This window comes from Ambystoma mexicanum, chromosome 5q, assembly GCF_040938575.1.
Source record: "Ambystoma mexicanum isolate Mex_15411 chromosome 5q, UKY_AmexF1_1, whole genome shotgun sequence".
NCBI lineage: Eukaryota > Metazoa > Chordata > Amphibia > Caudata > Ambystomatidae > Ambystoma > Ambystoma mexicanum.
Genome location: NC_090933.1, coordinates 338,499,614 through 338,519,307, shown reverse-complemented (window position 1 = coordinate 338,519,307; position 19,694 = coordinate 338,499,614).

Sequence of the window (19,694 nt, the reverse complement as noted above, 5' to 3'; positions counted from 1 at the left end):
AAAAGGCGTGCCAACACTGTGGCATGAATTGGGGTCCACAATCTGAAATGATATGCTGAGGAACACCATGTAGGCGGAAAATATGCTGCAGAAAAAGGTCCACCAGGGTGTTTGCAGGCGACCCACCGTTACATGGTATGAAATGCGCTAACTTCATTAAGGAATCAACTACTACCAACAGAGAGGTGTATCCTTGGTCAGGCGGTAAGTCCACTATGAGATCCATGCAGATGGTGTGCAATGGCTTGTGGGGTGTGGTCAGTGGACACATGAGGCCTGCAGGTTTTTGGTGGCACACCTTGTTTCAGAGGCATATTCAACAGTCCTGCAGATATTGGTGAATTGCTTGTTTCATTCCTCGCCACCAAAAATATCTCTTAACCAACTCCTGGGTTTTAGAAATCCCTGGATGCCTTGGGAGTGGGGAATCGTGGCACCATTGTATGGCTTGGTTTCTTAATGCAGGAGTGGGGAGATACAATGTGGATCTATGAAAGGGCCAGACATTTTTCACTGAGAGCTGTTTTTGTGGATCACTCTGTTGACTCAGCTCATGGTCTGACATTGCCTGTCATACTTGCACAAACAATTTGTCCACCCTGGTACTATCGGTTTTGGTTGTCTTCTACCTCGTCTTGTGGGTTCTTCTCAGGATACCTAGACAAGATATCTGCCTTCTTGTTTTCCTGCCCAGGGCAGTATGTGACTATGTAATCGAAGTCTGCAAAGTACATTTCCCAGGGCAACTGCCTTGGGATCAATACCTTTGCTGATGTTGGAGAAGTGTGCATTTCTATGGCCTGTACAACCATGAGAGTGTGTGGTGCCCCTAACAAGTAGTGCCTTCATTCTTCAAACACCACCTTGATAGCTAATAACGTCAGTGAGTTGCAAGCAACAGGGTGCAGTAAGCACTTCTGGTCCCGTTGCGATAAGATTGCTGCAATTGCATGGCTGGAACTGTCTGTTTCTATGGCTGTGACGGATCCAGATGCAATAGGATCGGGGCTGAATTAAAATCCTTTTTCAAGACCTGGAAAATGGCCTCTGTGGACTTGTCCCAAATAAAAGGGATCCCTTTCTTCAACAACCGGGTAATTGGCAACACCTTTTCAGCAAAATTATTGATAAACCGCTGATTAAAGTTGGCGAAACCTAATTCCACTTGCACATCCTTTACCGACATAGGAGATGGCCAATCCAGAATTGATTGTACTTTTTTGTTATCCATCTGAACTCCCTCCGGCGGCGACATGATTCAAGGAACTCTATCATAGTGCAGTGAAACTTGAATTCTTCTAACTTGGTGTATAGCTGATGTTCTCTAAGCCGCTGCAGAACCACCTTCACATGTTGGACCTGTTCCTCAAAGGATTGTGAATAGATGAGAATTTCATCAATATAAACCACAGCAAAGACATCCAAATACCCTGGATGGATCTCATCCAGGAAATGCTAAAGGCGGCGGGTACTTTGAGGACTCCGAAGAGTCCGAATGGCATGACTTAATATTCAAACAGTCCAAATTTCATTCTAAGTGCTGTCTTCCATTTGTCCCCTTCACGCACCCGCACCAGATGGTATGCACCCCCGCAGATCTAATTTGATATAAATCATGGGTCCTCGTAGTTGGTCTACGAGTACGAGTATCAGAGGCAATTTGTAGTGTTTTTTTTTATTGCAATGCGGTTTAGTGTGCAGTAATCTAGGAACATGCATATGAAATGGATGGGATTACACCAGAATAAGTCCAAATAACCGAACCAACTCAGGAAGATGGCAAGTGCTGTTTTATTAACAATTATCTAAAACTGGGATGTTACAACGAACATCAACGGACGGACGCTCAGTCTCTCAATGATCTTCACACAAAATATGGTTCTTATACCCAAAATGCGTCAGAGTGACGCACTTGAAAACACTTGTGTATAGGCACGTTATAAATGCCATATCATATCATATGCTACGTGGCACCAGTAAAATCCTATCAAAGGTCGGAATTGGTTAATGGAGACATCTAAGTATACTATGCTATAGAAGCTAGGATTGTTATTGGCTGTCCGTTATCAGGTGGAAAACGTGTGCCTACCTCTAAAAACATGTAATTTCAGAATCATTACATACACAGTTTGTCATTGGTCTTTAAACTATAAGGTCCTTCGTTATATGGACTAATACAATTGGTTGGCACACTTGTGCCATGTCTGGAACATTCGGTTCATTTAGCAGCACGCAAGTGCAGACCCAGGTGTAAGGACCTAGGGCATGAAACTACCTCACCACCCAACTAGCCCAGCATCTCTCATCACCCATGCCTTCTGCAATGAAATTGTCTTTGCACTTGGCCTTGCAGAGTATCCTTATCTTTGAGAATGCACAGGAGTGAGGGCACCCGCTATCGTGTCTGTAACTCCAAGTTCAAACTATATTTCTATCCTTGGCTCACGTGACAGGAGACCACAATTTGGTTGTTTTTGCAGCTTTTAAACACTCTAAATGATTTAAAGTTTGGCATCCTTTGTGTTCTTTCTTGCATCTTAACGTGAGAAGAGTCATCCTCCACGCACTGGTCCTTCTTCAGAGGAGATAGCTGATCTTGCCTTCTAGAATCTTGCTTTAGGCCAGGCTGCATCGCTGCGCAGCTCCATGAGCCTATAATTCTTGCTGCAACACAGTTTTCCATTCGTGCTTCATCGCTTCTGGCTTACATGATTCATGATACCAATGTCCAGTTTCTGTACAAGGGCGTCTTTGCCTGCATTTTATTTGCTACTTCTAGCCAGCTTCTATGATGACTTAGTCTACCTTGCGTTTCAGCATCTGTACATTTTTTATAAAATCTTCCTACTTTTTATTGGAAAGCTCACTTGATTCTTTACTTTTGTCATTAGTTTCTTCAGGATCTATACATCATCTTCAGCCAGTAGCTCACGACGTCGTGCACGCCTTTTATGATGTCACTAGCTCCTTCTCTTTGCTCCTTCTCATATTCCTTCAGTGAGTTCCTTCCATAGATTATCATCACTTCAGGGGTACATTCGATAAGGTTCTCTTAATGGGTATCTTCTTCCAAACACACTGCGGTATTGACACAATGGCTGGTGTCAAACGCGGCACGGTCTCATGTCTCCAATGCAAAGAAGGTAGGGAGGCAGGATCTCCTGCAGATGTATACAGCTGCTCCGCTACACAAATGCAGAGGTCGACTGTCTTTTTCAGTACAAAAACAATGGGGAATAGACTGGAGATGTCAAATCATGAATGAAGCCATTTTTAAGGTTTGCATCGATGTATTCCCTCAAGTGTCTGTTCTCGGCTTCAGTCAATGCGTATACATGACTGCAGGGAAATGCCGCTCCAGGTTCTAGTTTATCAGGCAATCAAAAGACCAATTTGGTGGTAAAGTCTCAGTGGTGGTTTTACTAAACACATCTTTGTACTCTTTGTATTCAGAGGGAAGAGTTACCGTCATTCCACCGGCTGTTTGCATTACTTTGGGGAGCTGTACTGCTTTCAAAGAATCTTGAGGCACCTTTTTGTTTATTCCAAGACAATGGGCCTCATTACAAGTATGGCGGTAAGGCAACAATAGCACCGGTATTGCTACCGGCACCGTTGCTACCGTACTGCCAAACTAGGAGTTCTGCTTGTGGGTGCCCTTTCAGCCACCAGGTCTGACGTGATGGCCGTACCATCACCCGCGAGCAGAACATGATGGTAGCACCGGTACTGTTATTAACGGTACCAGTGCTACCATCCTACCCATTCCCATTGAGCCCTATGGGGCTCGAATGGGGATGTACCGGGCCTGGAACCCCCAAAAGGGCAAATACCGGGTCCGGCTGGGCCGGAATAGCCTGGTAATTGCCCATTCGCGGGTGCCAGACCCAGATTCGAGTTTGGAGGTAGCCTTGCCTTTTCAACTGGCAAGGCTACCTCTAACCTCGTAATGAGGCCCAATGTGCTGGGCAATGGACCGATGAGAAACGTGCAGTGCCTTGGGTCCAATCGACAGCTGGATTATGTAGGTTCCACCAAGTTAGGCCAAGGATGAGCCAAACTGCGCAGTCACAATCAAGTCAAAGCAGAGGATTTCATGTGACCCTGAGTGTCTTCCTTTATCACCTCCTCTGTTTGTAGTGTGATGCGACCTGAAGTGAGCGGGGACCCATCTACTGATCTTACTGCCTCCTTGTGTTCCTTCAGCTGTACTTGGACTACCAGTTCTTGCGCATACACCTCGTCCATGAAGTTTCTGGTAGCCCCAGAATTCAACAGCAATAACACTGGAACCCGTTTGCCCATGTGAAGTAACCAACCAGACAGAGTGACGTGTGATACCGCCTTTTGCGTGATGTTAGCCAAGCGTTGGGTAAGAGTGATGTTGGTCTCCGAGCTCAACAGTTCCACCCAGTTACTGACGAGTGTTGGCGTATCCCACCACTGGGTATCCTTTAGGTTTGTTGGTACAGTCTTTTATTAAGTGCACCGCTTTCCCGCAATACAAGCAATTTGTTGCATCCCTTTTTTGTCTTTGGATAGGGGACCCCAAACGTTTCCTTGGTCTTCTCTGGTCCCCTTCAGGTTCATTGATAATCTAACCATAGCAGGGACGACTTGGTCTCCCAACATTGCCCATCCTGCTTCCTCTTGTTTTGACGATGGTCGAGACGCAGGGCTTAGTCAATCATTGCTGAACAATCGTCAGGTTGTGGATCTACCTCTGCTATCAGGTCCTTCAGCTCATCTCGTAGGCCTTGATCAAAAAGTGCCAGTATTTTCTCTTGGGGCCAATCTACCTCTACCACCAAACGGTTGAACAGTGTCATAGAAGTGACCAGGTCCTTTGCCTCTTGTCACAGTGTGAGTAGCTTATGATCCTGATGAATGCGAGGCTGCTCTTCAATTGAATATTTTTCCAAATTCTTCCAGGAATGCGTCCCAGTCATACAATACATCACCCTTCTGGACCAAATGAGTTGCCCAGGCTGCAGCACCGCCGTTTAGGGATGAAATTGCAAATGCTGTCCTGGCCTGTGAGGTACAAAATGCTGCTGGCATTGCATCATGAATGTTGTATATTATTTTAGGAACTCTATCATATTGTTCTGGAGAAGCCAAGGGAATGGGGGGCTCAGTTGTGACCTGCACATTCACCGCAGCAGGAGTGGTGATGGCGCCAGTCTTGACGGCCCTGCTGGCAGTGGCATACCTTGGGCTGCTAAGACTTGGACACAAGTAGCTAAGGTGGGATAGTCCTGATGTGTGGCAGTCAATTCCAACTTGAGCTCTTGTAGGGCCCTCACCATGTCCTCCATGATGTGGAGTCACGTGCTACTGGGCATTGAGGATATGTGGGCTTGTGTTTCTGTTGCGGTTATCAGCACAGGATCTCACACAGAGGTAGCACGCACTCCTATTTCCTCTTAGAAGTCATGGCTCCTATTTCTGAGTGCGTAGGTATGCCATGACCCCCACGGGGAAAGAGGGTTAGGGTCTGTGGATTAGATAGGGTTGGGGGAGTTTGGGTGAGGGAAGATACATGGATACGTAGGGTGATTCTGGGAAAGGTTACTCCTCGGCTCTTTGGCATACTTGAGATACATTGTGCACTCAACTGCCGTGAACAACCAACACATACACATTCATAAATGAGGTTTTAGTGGACAGGACACCCAGATACCTCTCTGTTTATGTGCCACCATGTACAAACAGTAGCTACAACCTTACTGGTAACCCAGAGCCCTGTTATTAACTAACATTAGCACAGAACCCTGTTATTGCCTTCTCAATAGCACAGTATGGCACAGTATAAAGACAAACAAATGGGATCACTAAGCTGTGGAGTTTCGCTTCATTCCTCCTGATTCCAGATCGGTTATTTTCCCATGTTGTCAGTGCTTTATAGCACATTGCTTGAAAACAAAATGTCCAGCTTCTTAACTCAACGCCTGAAGACAAAACACACAATCAATGCATGCTGGTATAACACACCCAACACACTCGGTCTGAGCGTCTTCTGTAAGTGCTTGCTCACACAAATTGCCTTTACCAAATTGCCCTATTGCATGCAGAGCGGAATAATTTTGGGTAATCTCTAATGCGCTCTACAGGTTAATAGCCTTGTCGGGGTTATGCGCAGTTCCCAATGAGGGTTCTCATACTGTTATTCACATGAATCACATAAACGCTATTGCCGCATTACTTATCTTGGTATTAGCGGGCCCTGATCGGGTCAGGCAAGGGCGTGGCTCTGCTATGAGTGCCAGGGCGGTGGGAGCTTCTCAAGTGCGCATCCGTCCAGGCTTAGTTGCTGAGCATGAATTACATTTCATTTTGTTGTGCACCCATGTCCCCGGGTGTTACCCAGGCTTGTATGCCAGTTGCTTGGCCTCTTGGGAGGTACAGTTGTTGGTGGCTCTTTTCCCTGTGCCTGTTGCTGTCTCTGTGCTTGCCCTTCATTACTGAACACCTGCAATGAGGGCAAATATGACATCTGCTGTGACTGCCCTGCCCCTGCTTCCTACTTTGTATACACTTAGTCATGGTACAACCAACTATGCCCCCCTGCCCTCCACGTCTCCTGACTGTTGCTCCTCAGTCATGCGTTCCATCGTATGCTGCCACCGCTCCATCTGTGTGAGCTTCTCCCAGATGTCATGCATGGTGTGTTGTGGCACTGTCCTTGGTAAGGGATGAAGGTGCGTTACCTGGCTGCCAGATGCCTGCTCACCAGGCATCTCGCCATCATATGGCTGTGATTCAGTGTCCTCCATATGGTGTCAATGGAGGACACAGCAAGAAGACAAGGAAGAGACAGAAGACCACATGGGTGAGTGTCTGAATAGGGGGTATGATCCCTGGGACATCTCTCCCACAGCTGGAGAGGAGGAGCCAGGGGTGCTAGTGTCAGGTTCTGCTGCGACAGCAGCTGTAGTGCTGGTGTCCACTGTAGTGTCCTGTTCCACTACCACAACTGTGGCTGGTGTGCATGTGCCACCAGAGCTGCCAGCAGCAGGGCCCTTGGACTGGGGTGCCCTGGCAGTCTCCTTCTGGGGAAGGTCCTCTCTGGGTATGGCATGGCCTGCTTCCTTCCTTGCACTTCATGGCCCAGGTGTGCCGGGCCCACTGGTACCCTCCTGGGGACCTGGGTGTCTTGTGTGCCTTTTGGGAGACAGACAATATTGCACTATTACCACTGTTGGAAGGTTGTAGGGTGTGCTCTCATGCAGTGTATTGTGATGAATCAGCAATGATTCCCCCAGAAAACCTGGCCTGGGACCCTTCTCATGTGGCCAGTGGAAGGCAGATGCTTTATGATCCCATCTCTGGGGCTGGTGTTCTGCGGGTGGATCACATGAGGGGGAGGGGGAGAGGCACTTCAAGAACAATGGGAAACACCCTTGTTTAACTTTCCCCAAAACCCCAATTTTCTAATGGCTTATAGCAAAAGTGAAGAAGCCAGAAAAATTGACTGTCATTAGGGACATTAAGTCCCATAATTCACTAACTACTGGGACGAGGAACAGAACTAAATCATTAATGGAAATGACCCACACCTGAGGGAGACTGAGAGGCTTAAAAGGCCCCCCTCAGGTAAAGGCACAGAGTAAGCCGAAAAGAGCAGTGCAGTCTGTGTATGCAGCCGACACGGAAACTGGAAGAGGTAGAAGATGCCGGGACCACTGTAATTTGAAGACAGTAGCCGGTCCTGAGAGGTTCTGTGCTTCCAGTTGTCTTGAGTACAGAGGTCGTGCACCGGAAAGCGTGCAAGAGCAAAGCTTGCCCTCTGAGGACCTATCGTAGAGAGGCTGCGCAGCAGGAAGCGAAAGCGAGGGAAGCTTTCCTTCCCAAGAGGCTGTCTCTGGTGGCTGGCGTGCACCAGAGAGCCTCCGGAGCAAGGAGAGCTCCTGTTACCAGTGGCGCAGGAGGCGGCGGACCAGGTGAGGTTGTTTGCCAGGTCACGAGAAGCCATGGAAGCGAATACCTGCGAACAACAAGAGGATTAGACGCGCACGTCTTACGAGGTAAGTTCACAAGCTGACAGTGACACCACGAGCGCTCCGAGACTGCTTGCGTGTTCAAGGCAGGCGTATGCACTCGCGTTTGAGTAGAAGAGGTATTAAAAGTGATTTTGAATACCGAACTATCAAAAAGCAGCAAAAGTACTATTTGTCACAACCAAATGACTGTAACCTTAAGCGTGTGAGTTGGGTAAGAATCCAGCAACCTGTGGGGGGTAACCTTGTTAAAAGCTAATAAGTACAACCATTACCCAAGCACAGAGCTAAGCAATTGAAGTCCAACAGATATTACCAAAGGCGAAAGGGCACTAATGAAAGGTTTTCCAACAACTTTGGGAGATACCAGGGCTTTTTGTTTATGCAGCTGGTCGGTTGCCCCTGGTCCACTAGACTCAACACAATATATAAACCTTCCCAGACTGCTAATAACTGCATGATGCACCAGTGTTTGATTCAATTGAACATTTAATCTTCATTTTCTAAAAACATTTCGCATTTCCACTGTAAATTTTAGTTAAATGTTTAGTTCCATCAAAATATACAAAGCAAGCAACAGTGTCTGATAAAACAAATTTAAAGTTCAATGTGCTAAAGTGACTCCGGTCTGCATCATCACCACATGCCCATCATGTTTCATTCCCTCCCTAATTATAATGAATCTAGAGAAATTCTTCAGGAGCTAAAACTCAACTAAACACTTTTCTGTTTCATCAATACTGGGGTGGAAATTTTACAAAACGTTCACTCTCGCTCTGTGGCAAACCTGATGGTTCCTATGCTGATAGGAGCCGTACAATCTATTAGTTACCATCTCAAGTTCACAGTGCAGACTCAGTTGTGTTTGAAAAAAAAAGGTCTTGGACGACATAGAAAAAATTGAGAAATCAAATAAGAAACAATTTCAAAACATCTCGAAAAAAGAAAGATAAGCTATTATGGAGCTGGTGAACAATGAGAATATTGTCATATGGGAAGCAGACAAAGAAGGAGCAATCGTGGTGCTCAACCGGGACGATTACATCACTGAATGTAGTAGACAACAACTCAATGACGCCTCCTGTTATGAAAAACTGGACACAGATCCAACAAAGAGATTAAAAGGGGTTATTAAGAATAAAGTAGAGAAAGCAGTGGAAAGAGGGAGGATTTGTAAGCAAGAAGGGCGATTCCTGATAAATGAAAACCCTAGAGTCCCACTGTTTTATACTTTGCCAAAGATATGTAACAACATGGAGTAGCCTCCAGGGAGACTTGTCGTGTCTGGAATAAACTCTGTCCTTGAACCATTATCCAAGTTCGCAGATGCAGTCTTATGTAGAAGGATTCCTGTCCGGAGAGTAGACAGGTTATCCACCAAAGTTGTGTAAAGAGCTCTATAACATTTGCGGAAGATACCTGGCAGCAGAGTATACCAGGGAATCTGAAGAGCCCAGAGTACACCAAACAATCTTTCCAAGTTACAAGAAAAGCTTAAGACTACATTTTTGGAACTTATTATTTGAACAAGAACAAGAACTGAATCCGGTGTAAAAACCTCAAGAAACTATTGTTTAAAAGAGACAATTTCGTCATTACACCTTTTTTTTCATACTTTATTTACAACCAAACACAACCATAAAAAAGTCAGATTCCACCTGCCACCCACCCAGCACAGTATTGTACATATCAGTAAGACAAAAGCCGTTGATTTGTCATTGTTTCGCTCTGCATTTTCAGTCCGCTGTTGCGATCAAGTATTGGATGTATTGGACCCCAAACCTCTGGTGGGCGGGCATGCAATGGTAAAGCCTGAATGAAGGCAGTTTCTCCATCATGACAATAAGCAACATACTGAAGCCATCCCTGTACATTGGGAAGGGGGCCCTTCCCCAGGCCATGGCCACCCTCCTGTGAGCTACAACAAACAGCCCTGCCAAGTGCCTGATCCCCGGTTGCAGTGCCCTTGTAAATCCCAGCAGAGATAAGACTGGGTCTGGCTCCAATGGTTCCCCAATGATCAAGGAGATTTTGGTCAACACCTCTAACCAGAATTTTGAAACCCACTGACATTCCCAGGGCAGATGGAGAAACCCTAATGGAGCAAAGTCACAACTGGCACAGGCAGCTGGAGTGGTAGGGAAATGTCTGTGGAGCCTGGCCATAGTGTGATAGACCTGGTGTAGGAAATTAAAATGAATTAGCTTGAATTTGGAGTTTGAAGATACTTTCTGAATTTGTCTCAGCGCATATGCCCAGTATTCATCTCCTATGGATTTCCCCTGGGCTGTCTCCCACCATCTCCTCTGGGCCTCCCCCTCCCATGGTGCTTCTGGTATAATACTACTATAAATCCGCAAGACCAATCGGCCCTCCCCCTGGGACTGAATCACTCCCTGCAGTAGTGGCCACGCGGACGGTTTTGTGTTGGGAACAAGGTGAACAGAGCTTTAAGTGCGTGTCGAATGCGAAAATAAAGAAAGACATCCAGTGCTGAGTCACCCCCTCGCTCCCTTGCCTGCTGAACAGAGAAAAATATACCATCAAAAAACCGGCCTTCCTAAAGGTAACAATGCCTAGTTTGTCTGCCCATTGTAGATAGACTCGCTCACTTGTTATGGCCAGTCCGGGTACATGTCGTGCTGGGAGGAGAGGAGAATATAGTGAAGGGACCAATTTTCTCTGCAATTTTTTTTTCAAACCACACAAGTAATCTCGACTATGTTCAGAGTATTGGATGATGTTCAGGGAATCCCAACAATTAATTCCACGCAACAGGTCTGGGGCAGCAAGTGCTCTTTCCGCCTGTACATGTGGCCTTACAAAATGTGTGGCATAGCAGTGTCCAAGAAAGAGTGCCTGTGCTGCCAAATAGTACCGCTCAAGATCGGGTAGACCCAAGCCCCCTCTTGCCATTGATTGTGCTAATGTTGTATATGCCACCCATGGTTTTTCGGCCCACAGCAGGTGAAGGAGAAGCCCGCACAAACGCTGGAAAAAGCTGCCCAATAACAGCACAGGGAAAAGGTCTAGAAATGTAGGGAGTACAATCATTTTGAGAATGGAAATGTGCCTGAGAAGTGTGAACGGCCGCCATCTTGCAACCGCCTCCTGAAGCTTTCCAATTATTTTCCTGTAGTTGTCACGGAACCAATCATCCCGATCACGAGACACCAGTACCCCCAGGTAATGGACTCCAGTAGTCTCCCATCTGACCTCATCATCAAGCCTCCTGGTCCCCTATGTAAGGGGGAACACCACAGATTTGAGGTGGTTGATTCTCAGGCCTGTGAATTCTCCGAACATCAGCACCTCCTGCATCACAGGGCTCAAATTGTCTGTCAGGTTATCGACAAAGAGGGCCTCATTGTTAGCATACAAAGATATGATCAATCTGTGCGGTCCGAAGTTTAGTCGCCTCTGAATGTGGCGCTCTCGCAGGATCGCTGCCAGTGGCTCCATCGCAAGGGCAAACAGGAGTGGGGAAAGAGGGTAACCCTGCTGTGTCCCCCTTCTGATCTCAAAGCTATCGGATCTCGCTCGCCCCACAACAATGTTCACCACAAAGTTCACATATAGGAGAGAGACCAGCCTGACAAAATAGGAGCCGAGCCCCAGCTTTTGGAGCACCGCAAAGAGGAAGGGCCATTCGGCAGAGTCAAAGGCCTTTTTGGCATCTAAGAATACAGCAACCGCCTGGGATGTGTGGTGAAGTGCATCAAGGATCCCAAAGAGGTGGCAAAGGCAAATGGGGTGTTCCTTTTGGTGATAAGTCTGGCCTGGTCTGCCAGTACCAGGCCGGGCATCAACGTGAGTAGCCGATTTGCGAGGACTTTGGCAAATATTTTGTTGTCAACATTAATTAGAGAAATTGACAGATATGAGGCACAATCCTCACGTGGTTTCCCCTGTTTATGCAGAAGTACAATATTTGCCTCCTGTAGCGTTTGGGGAAGCATCCCAGCAGCTAGCAATTCCTTATATATTCGCAGGAGCACTGGAGCCAGGATGGTAGCATGTGCCTTATAAAACTCCCCGGATGGACAGTCGGGCCCCCAGCGATTTTGACCCCGGGAGTTCCTGAATCACTGCTAGGATATTTTCCAATGATACCTCCCGAATGAGAAGTTCAATGAGTTGTGACTCCACCCAGTACAGCTCCACCTCTGCCAAATAGTGCTGCATGGCCTCCAAATCCTGTGTATATTTGGATCCATATAGGTTCCTGTAAAATGCTCAGAATTCCACTGCAATGCCCTCTTCTGTGTGCACCGGCCCACCCTGGGCGACCCTAATGCACTCCACATGAGGGGTCACTTGTCAACCGCTAATAGCCGGGCTAATAGGGCCCCTGGTTTCTGCCCCTCCCTCTACTGATGTATCTGATGCCCTCTGCCCAAGAACCGAATTTCCCGATCAGTGTTGGCCCTAAACCTTTCGAGCTCCATACAGAGCTTCACCAGAATTCGGGGGTCGGCTTCAAATGAACATTTCACCTCCAAATCTTTGAAACAAAATTCCTCTTCTGTTAGGTCCCTTCTGATGCCCCAGTGAATCTCTTTTCGTTGGCTATACACACCCCCCTGATGTAACACTTACAGCACTCCCAAAGTACTCCTAATGAGGAGACAGAGCCCTCATTGTATTGAAGGAAGGACTGAATTTCTTCCCGTAATTCCTGGCAAAACACCTGTTCCTGCAATGCGTCAGGTTTAAATCGACAAGAATGACCCCCCTTCTCCACCCTTCCCAGTCCGCACCCCAGAAGCACAGGGGAATGGTCTGAAAGGGTTCATGGGAGTATCAAACTGTCTCCCCATCACAGGATACTATTAGGTAGTACAGTCTGAAGCTGGATCTGTGGACCCAGGAGTGGAAGGTGTTATCCCGTTCATCTCTGTGATGGTGACGCCAACCATCAATAAGATAATATGTCCGGCATATTGCTTGCACATGTAAGCTCGCCTTAAACACGGAGCCCTGGCTCGAACCAGATCTATCCCTGAGAGGGTCCATCACTGTGTTTAAATCCCTCCCCCACATGATGGTGGAGCCCTGACACACGGCCAAATTCACCATGACCCAGTCAAATGCATTAGAATCATCTATGTTGGGGCCGTACAAGTTCACCAAAGCCATCAGTACTCCCTCAAGGACGCCACACAACAGCAGGGCCCTTCCCTCATCATCCCTTGCCGTTGAAACCACCAAAACTTAACTCCCCTACTGGTCAGGATAGCGACCAACCTCACATTGGAGGAGTAGGAGGAGAAATATCTATGACATCCCCAGTGGGCGCTGTAAAGACTGGAGGGGGGATATCTGTGCTCCTGCTCCCTATATGGCAGAGAAGAAGTGCAGAGCACCCCAGGCAAGGTTCTCTATTCGGTAGATGTGGACGAGCAACCACGGCTTAAGCTCTCAGGAGGTGATGCAGGCTGGTTCTTAAGTGCAGTGAAGTCCACAAACCCCCACAAAGGAATGTCCACACTCTATATTAGTGATAACTCAGTCCTTTATATAAATAAGGTTCAAGTTTTATACACATACAATAACACACTTTGTGCTCAGGCAATACTATAATGATAAATGTACACTTTCTATGTGGTACCACAATTACTCTTTGACTCCATTAAAATGCACCAACTGCTGGCAGTTTCAAATGGCATACAAATCAATAGCAAAATGGTATCAACCATAGACCTGGGAGGAAAACAGGTTGGTTAAACAATTGGCAGAATACTTTGTCCCGTTACCTAGACACAGTTCTGTTTGAGGATCGCCCCACCTGGGCAATCTGTAAATAAGATATATTGACAAGCCCAGTCCATATATCGTTTAGCAGAGTCTTATTTCCTTCTACAAATGTTCTACTACCCCAATGTAACTGGTTTAGCAGAGTTCGACATCGGGTCATCAATGGATCCTTCTTGAGTGAACTCCCTTTAAAGCAGGAGCCACGGATCGTCGAGATCCCTCAAAGAAAGGGTAAACAATGGTGTTGAGGCGGCAACTTTGGTCCTGGTGGTACTCGTCGACGATCGGTCGTGGACGTCCTGCGATGATGAGGCATGCGGTGCACCTCGATGATGATCGTTCATTGCCGCAAAGAGCCAATGAAGAACGTAGGCCCAGCAAACGGTGTTGGGTCATCTATGTTTGGTGTCAGCGATCGGGAATCGACCATGACTGGCTTTCGGATCTTTGTCAGCGTCTTTGAGGTCTTCAGGTAGCCGGAAACCCACCAGCAGATTCTCCTTTGTTTGCAACCGAAAATGAACCATAAGTGCTGTCTCGCTGGACTCCCTGTCCTCCCTGCATGCTCTCCTGAACGTGCGGTAAACTACAATCTTCACCTTATTACAAAGAGGACGACATATGGACTACCTGCTTTTGGCCACACCCACTCTGTCATCAACAGAATAAAAACTGGCAGCCGAGCGCAATGTGCAGGCGCAACCGGATGTGCACTGGAAGTGCTGTCTTGCTGGCCTCCGTCTCGCTGGCCTCCGTGACTGCTCTTCTGAACGTGCTGTAAACTACAATCTTCACCTTATTACAAAGAAGACGACATATGGACTACCTGCTGGTACTTGAACATACTATCAAGAAGACTTGTAAAACTATTTTAGTGGTCAATTTATGTCCTAAATCTACATTTACTCTTCTTTTATAGTTGGCCACACCCACTCTGTCATCAACAGAATAAAAACAGGCACCTGCATGCAATACGCGCCCGCATCCGTAAGTGCACCGTAAGTGCTGTCTGCTGTCTGCTCGTCAGCGTGGCAGCCTGGCACATCCATCTTATCATCCACTTTACTCCTCTGCAGATCAGCTACTTTCACGGTACATTCATAAACCTACCATTATATGTAACCCCAATCTTACTAACTGCTTCACAGTTCATCTAACATCTAAACGCAAGCATGTCGAGCATTCGTTTGACTGGCGGCATGCCGGCTCTGCCATTTGCCGGCCTTAGGGACTTCTCTCTGTCCCCTATGCAAACAGTTTTGAGAGAGTTAGCCTTGCATCCTCTCATACACAAGCAAAGCTCACTAAACACTGCCGATATCCGAAAGTTCTACATGCAGAATAAATACAGAGGAATGGAAGAAATTCTAACTGCTCCAACACATCCTTCCAACCCCAAAGCATTTCTTGCTTGCGTTCCAGATAGCGATGCCATACTCCCCACTACAATTTCAGATGCCACGCTACAAGCTTGTCACACCCTGTCTATTCATGGACCAGACACTGACCTTTTCCTAACACCACAAGAACAGCTCTCCACTGAAATAATAGCAGCTCCTATTCACACCGTTGTCACGCCACCTGTCCTGGGGTCTCCTTACCCGTTACGGCGCTCCACGTCTTGGAGGTTGTATCCTCGCTTCCGGCTTCGGGGTTCGGGGGTGTCCCGGGTCTCGGGCGCTTCCGGGTCTCCTGTGCATGCTGCTTTGCGCATGCGCGGGCGTCCGCTCTCCGCGCTTCGCGCATGCGCAGTGCGCAGGATGCTCGATTCTGGGAGGTATGCGGCCCAAGCCTCGTTGTGGGGTATCCAATGCCTGGGAGACGGAACGGCTTGCGTTGCAAGCCTCCCAGGTGTTGTTGGGCCTATTTAAGGAGCCCTGATCCATTTCCAAACCGCGTCTCAACGCGGTTTGTTCGGATCGCGTCCTTGCTGCCTTGTGTGGAATTCCAGTGTTCCTGCTTGCTTCCTTCTTTCCTTGTTCTGCCTGGGGAACCCCTGTCTCTCTGTCCTTGCGCTCCCTCCTTCTAGTTCCTTCCTGTTCCTGAGTCCTCCCTGGCTTCCCTTGTCCTGGTCCCTGCCTGTCCCTCCTTGTCCGCCTAGCTCAGTCATTCCTGACTCCATCCCACTCCAGTCCCCGTGCTCTTCTCATTACCAGCCTGCCCTGCTTGCTTCCTTGCCTTCGTTCCTGGTGGTACAATCTGCTTCCTGCCTCCGGATCTGCATTTCGCCGGAATACCTCTGAGGACTTTGAACCATCTACGCAGAGGCTCCCCCTGCCAGTGCTTGCACTGTCCTGACGCCACACTAATCAGGGGTGAGCAATACCGTGGCGTTGGGAGCCGGTTCGCCTCCAATCCGGTTCTATTCGGGCTGGGGTTGGGCTGGTTCCCCGTGCCATTAATCACGTCTCTTCGGATCCTCTGACAGCCTGGCCTCATCATCAAGAAACCCAACCGGACGAACAGGTACGCAGCGTTCTCGTGACGCTAGTTACAACAGATTGAGACGCCTGTCTTCTGACACCTCGGACTCTACGATGGAAGATGATCCGGGTCTTCGTAATGAACTTCAAGCACTTCGTGCTGAGATGGCGGCGCTTCGTCAGGAAAATGTAGCCTTACGCCAAATGATGACACAGAATGTTGGTGCCATTCCACAACCCGAAGGTCCCATGGCTCACACGGCTCCCATCAAGTTCGATGGAGATCCCCGCCGTGTGGGAGAATTTTGTAATCATTGCCGTATACACTTTCTCTTCCGTTCATCTCACTTTACCAATGACAAAGCCAAGATCGGATACATCTTGGGCAACTTATCTGGGAACGCGCTTGCCTGGGCAACTCCATTGGTCGTTACCAATAATCCAATCCTGAATGATTTTCTAGCCTTCGAGAAAGCATTCTTGGATGTGTTTCAATCCCCCAATCTGGCTTCAGCAGCGCAGAATCAATTGATGGACAAACAACAAGCCAATACCGATATCATCTCTTACATCAGCCGTTTCCGTCAGTTGGCAACAGACTCCTTATGGCCAGAGGTAACGCAGAAGACCTTGTTTCGCCGTGGATTAAGAGAAGAATACAAAGATGAATTGCTACACATTCCGGAACCTGACGATCTACAGAAACTTATTGAACAAGTGTTAAGGATAGACCAGAGGTTGGCCGAAAGAAGAGGCGAAAGACGACGTTTTGAGAAGGGAAACCTCAGACCACTGACTCATCCTACCGGGATGTCAGCACCTTCGGATGCTACTCAAGAACCAATGCAACTGGGAGCTGTAAGGGGCCCATTATCGGAAGAGGAGAAGAAGCGCAGGAGAAGTCTGCGATTATGTTTATACTGCGGGGGTGCTGGTCATTTTCTGGGAACCTGCCCTTTGCGTCCTATCAAGAAAGGGGGAAACTAGAAGACCTGTCGTCTAAGGGAAAGGCTACGACAGGTCCTTTCTTACTTTCAGACCTTTCCAGCCCTGGGTTACAACTGCCCCCAATGCAGCCTGCCGCCCTGATGACTCTGGGGATAACTTTGAAGTGGCTTGATAAAACGATTGATGTCCAGGGTCTATTAGATTGCGGGGCCTCCGGTAACTATATTGATGAGGCATTTGCCATCAACATTGGTATGCCTTTACTTACCAGGAGAACTGTTATACCAGTAGAGGTCATCGATGGTACACCTTTGGCTTCCGGTCCCATCCGGTTGCATACCATCGGCATGCTATTACGGGTCATGGGGCATGAAGAAAGGATAGCCCTCGACGTCATCAAGTCACCTTCGTATCCTGTGGTTTTGGGACTGCCCTGGCTTTTGCGACACAATCCTACGATCAATTGGGAGTCCCGTACTTTGACTTTTGTTTCTGCCTTTTGCCTAAACGAATGTCGCTGCCACAACACCTCCATGAAGTCTACAACCTTGATCCCTCTAGTTCCAGGGGAGGACTCATCTGCTTTATGCTCTCTGTCCCAGATTCCAAAAGTATACGCCGACCTTTGTACGGTGTTTTCGGAGCCCGGAGAAATACCTCTTCCTCCTCACAGGACGTTTGACTGTTCAATAGACCTGATTCCTGGTGCTGTGATTCCTCATGGGAAGTTGTACTCTCTAACGCAGTCTGAAAAACAAGTACTCCGGAATTATCTAGATGATTGTTCTAAGAAAGGTTACATCGTACCCTCCAAGTCATCCGCCGGTTTTCCGCTGTTCTTTGTTAAAAAGAAGGAGGGGACCCTGCGACCCTGTATCGATTACCGTCAATTGAATGACATAACACTCAAGGACAGGTACCCTCTACCATTGATTCGGAACATCATGGAGTCCTTACGTTCTGCCAATATCTTCACTAAGTTGGATCTCCGAGGAGCCTACCACCTGGTTAGAATCAAAGAGGGCGACGAGTGGAAGACAGCATTCAAGACACCCTTTGGGCACTACGAATACAGGGTAATGCCCTTCGGGTTGTGTAATGCCCCTGCCGTCTTCCAACGGTTTATGGACAACGTGTTTGGTGATTTGGTGGGCATTTCGGTCTGGGTTTACTTAGACGACATCCTGATCTTCTCGGACGATCCAAAGTTACACGTCTCGCATGTTCGTGAAGTACTTCTGCGATTGTCACAGAATCACCTATACGCCAAAGCCGAAAAGTGCTCATTTCACCAGAATAGCATGGAGTTCCTGGGATACGTAATCAGCAATGCAGGTATCCACATGGATTCGGGCAAAGTGAAGGCTATTCTGAATTGGAAACAACCACATGATTTGAAATCCCTTCAACGGTTTTTGGGGTTCGCCAACTTTTATCGGCGTTTTATCCCACAGTTTTCACAGTTCACGGCCCCATTGTCACGTCTAACCAGCGTCAAGATACCTTTCCTTTGGGATCATGTGGCTTCAACTGCTTTCGAGCACTTAAAGACGGCGTTTAGTACGGCTCCCGTTTTGCGTCATCCTAACGACGAGCTGCCATATGTCATCGAAGCAGATGCCTCCGACTTCGCTGTTGGAGCGGTCCTACTGCAGAAACATCCTACATCTGGCGACGAACACCCTGTGGCCTATTACTCGCGGAAACTAACCTCCAGTGAGCTGAACTACGCAGTCATTGAAAAAGAACTTTTGGCCATCAAGACGGCATTCGAAGAGTGGAGGCATCATTTACTTGGTGGTCGTTTTCCTGTAGAAGTACGTACTGACCATCGCAACTTGCAGTTCCTACGATCATTGCAGTGTCGCACTGCTCGTCAAGCCCGATGGGCCTTCTTCTTTTCTCACTATGATTTCAACATCACATACATCCCTAGCTCCCAGAACCAGAAGGCTGATGCCTTGTCCCGATCTTTGGAAAAAGAAGAAGTGGGGGGCAGTTTGAACATGCCTATGATATCTCCCAAACACTTTCTACTAACCTTAGCTCCGCATCTTCAGAGGATCATTCGAGAGACCTTGAGGGATCCAGAACGTATCGACCTGCTGAAGAAACCCCAGATCTGCGAACGCAATGGGTTTTTGTTCTTTCTGAACCGGTTGTACATACCTTCGACTGCTCTTCGCTTGGACATCCTACATGGATTTCACGACTCTCGAGTAGCTGGTCATCGTGGTATCAAGGCTACCCAGGAATTAATCTCCAGACAATTCTGGTGGCCCGGATGGGCCAGAGAAGTGAAATTATACGTGGAAAGTTGTCCTGTCTGTGCTCAGACGAAGACACCCAGAAGAAAGCCTTTGGGGCTCCTCAAGCCTACTGAAACACCTCCCTACCCTTGGCATACTATCGCCACCGACTTCATTGTCGAGCTTCCGCCCTCTGCAGAACACACTTGTGTCATGGTGGTTGTGGACTGTTTCACTAAATACGCACACTTCATTCCATTCATGAAGATTCCAACCTCCTCCCAGATGGCATTGGCTTTTCTACACAACATATATCG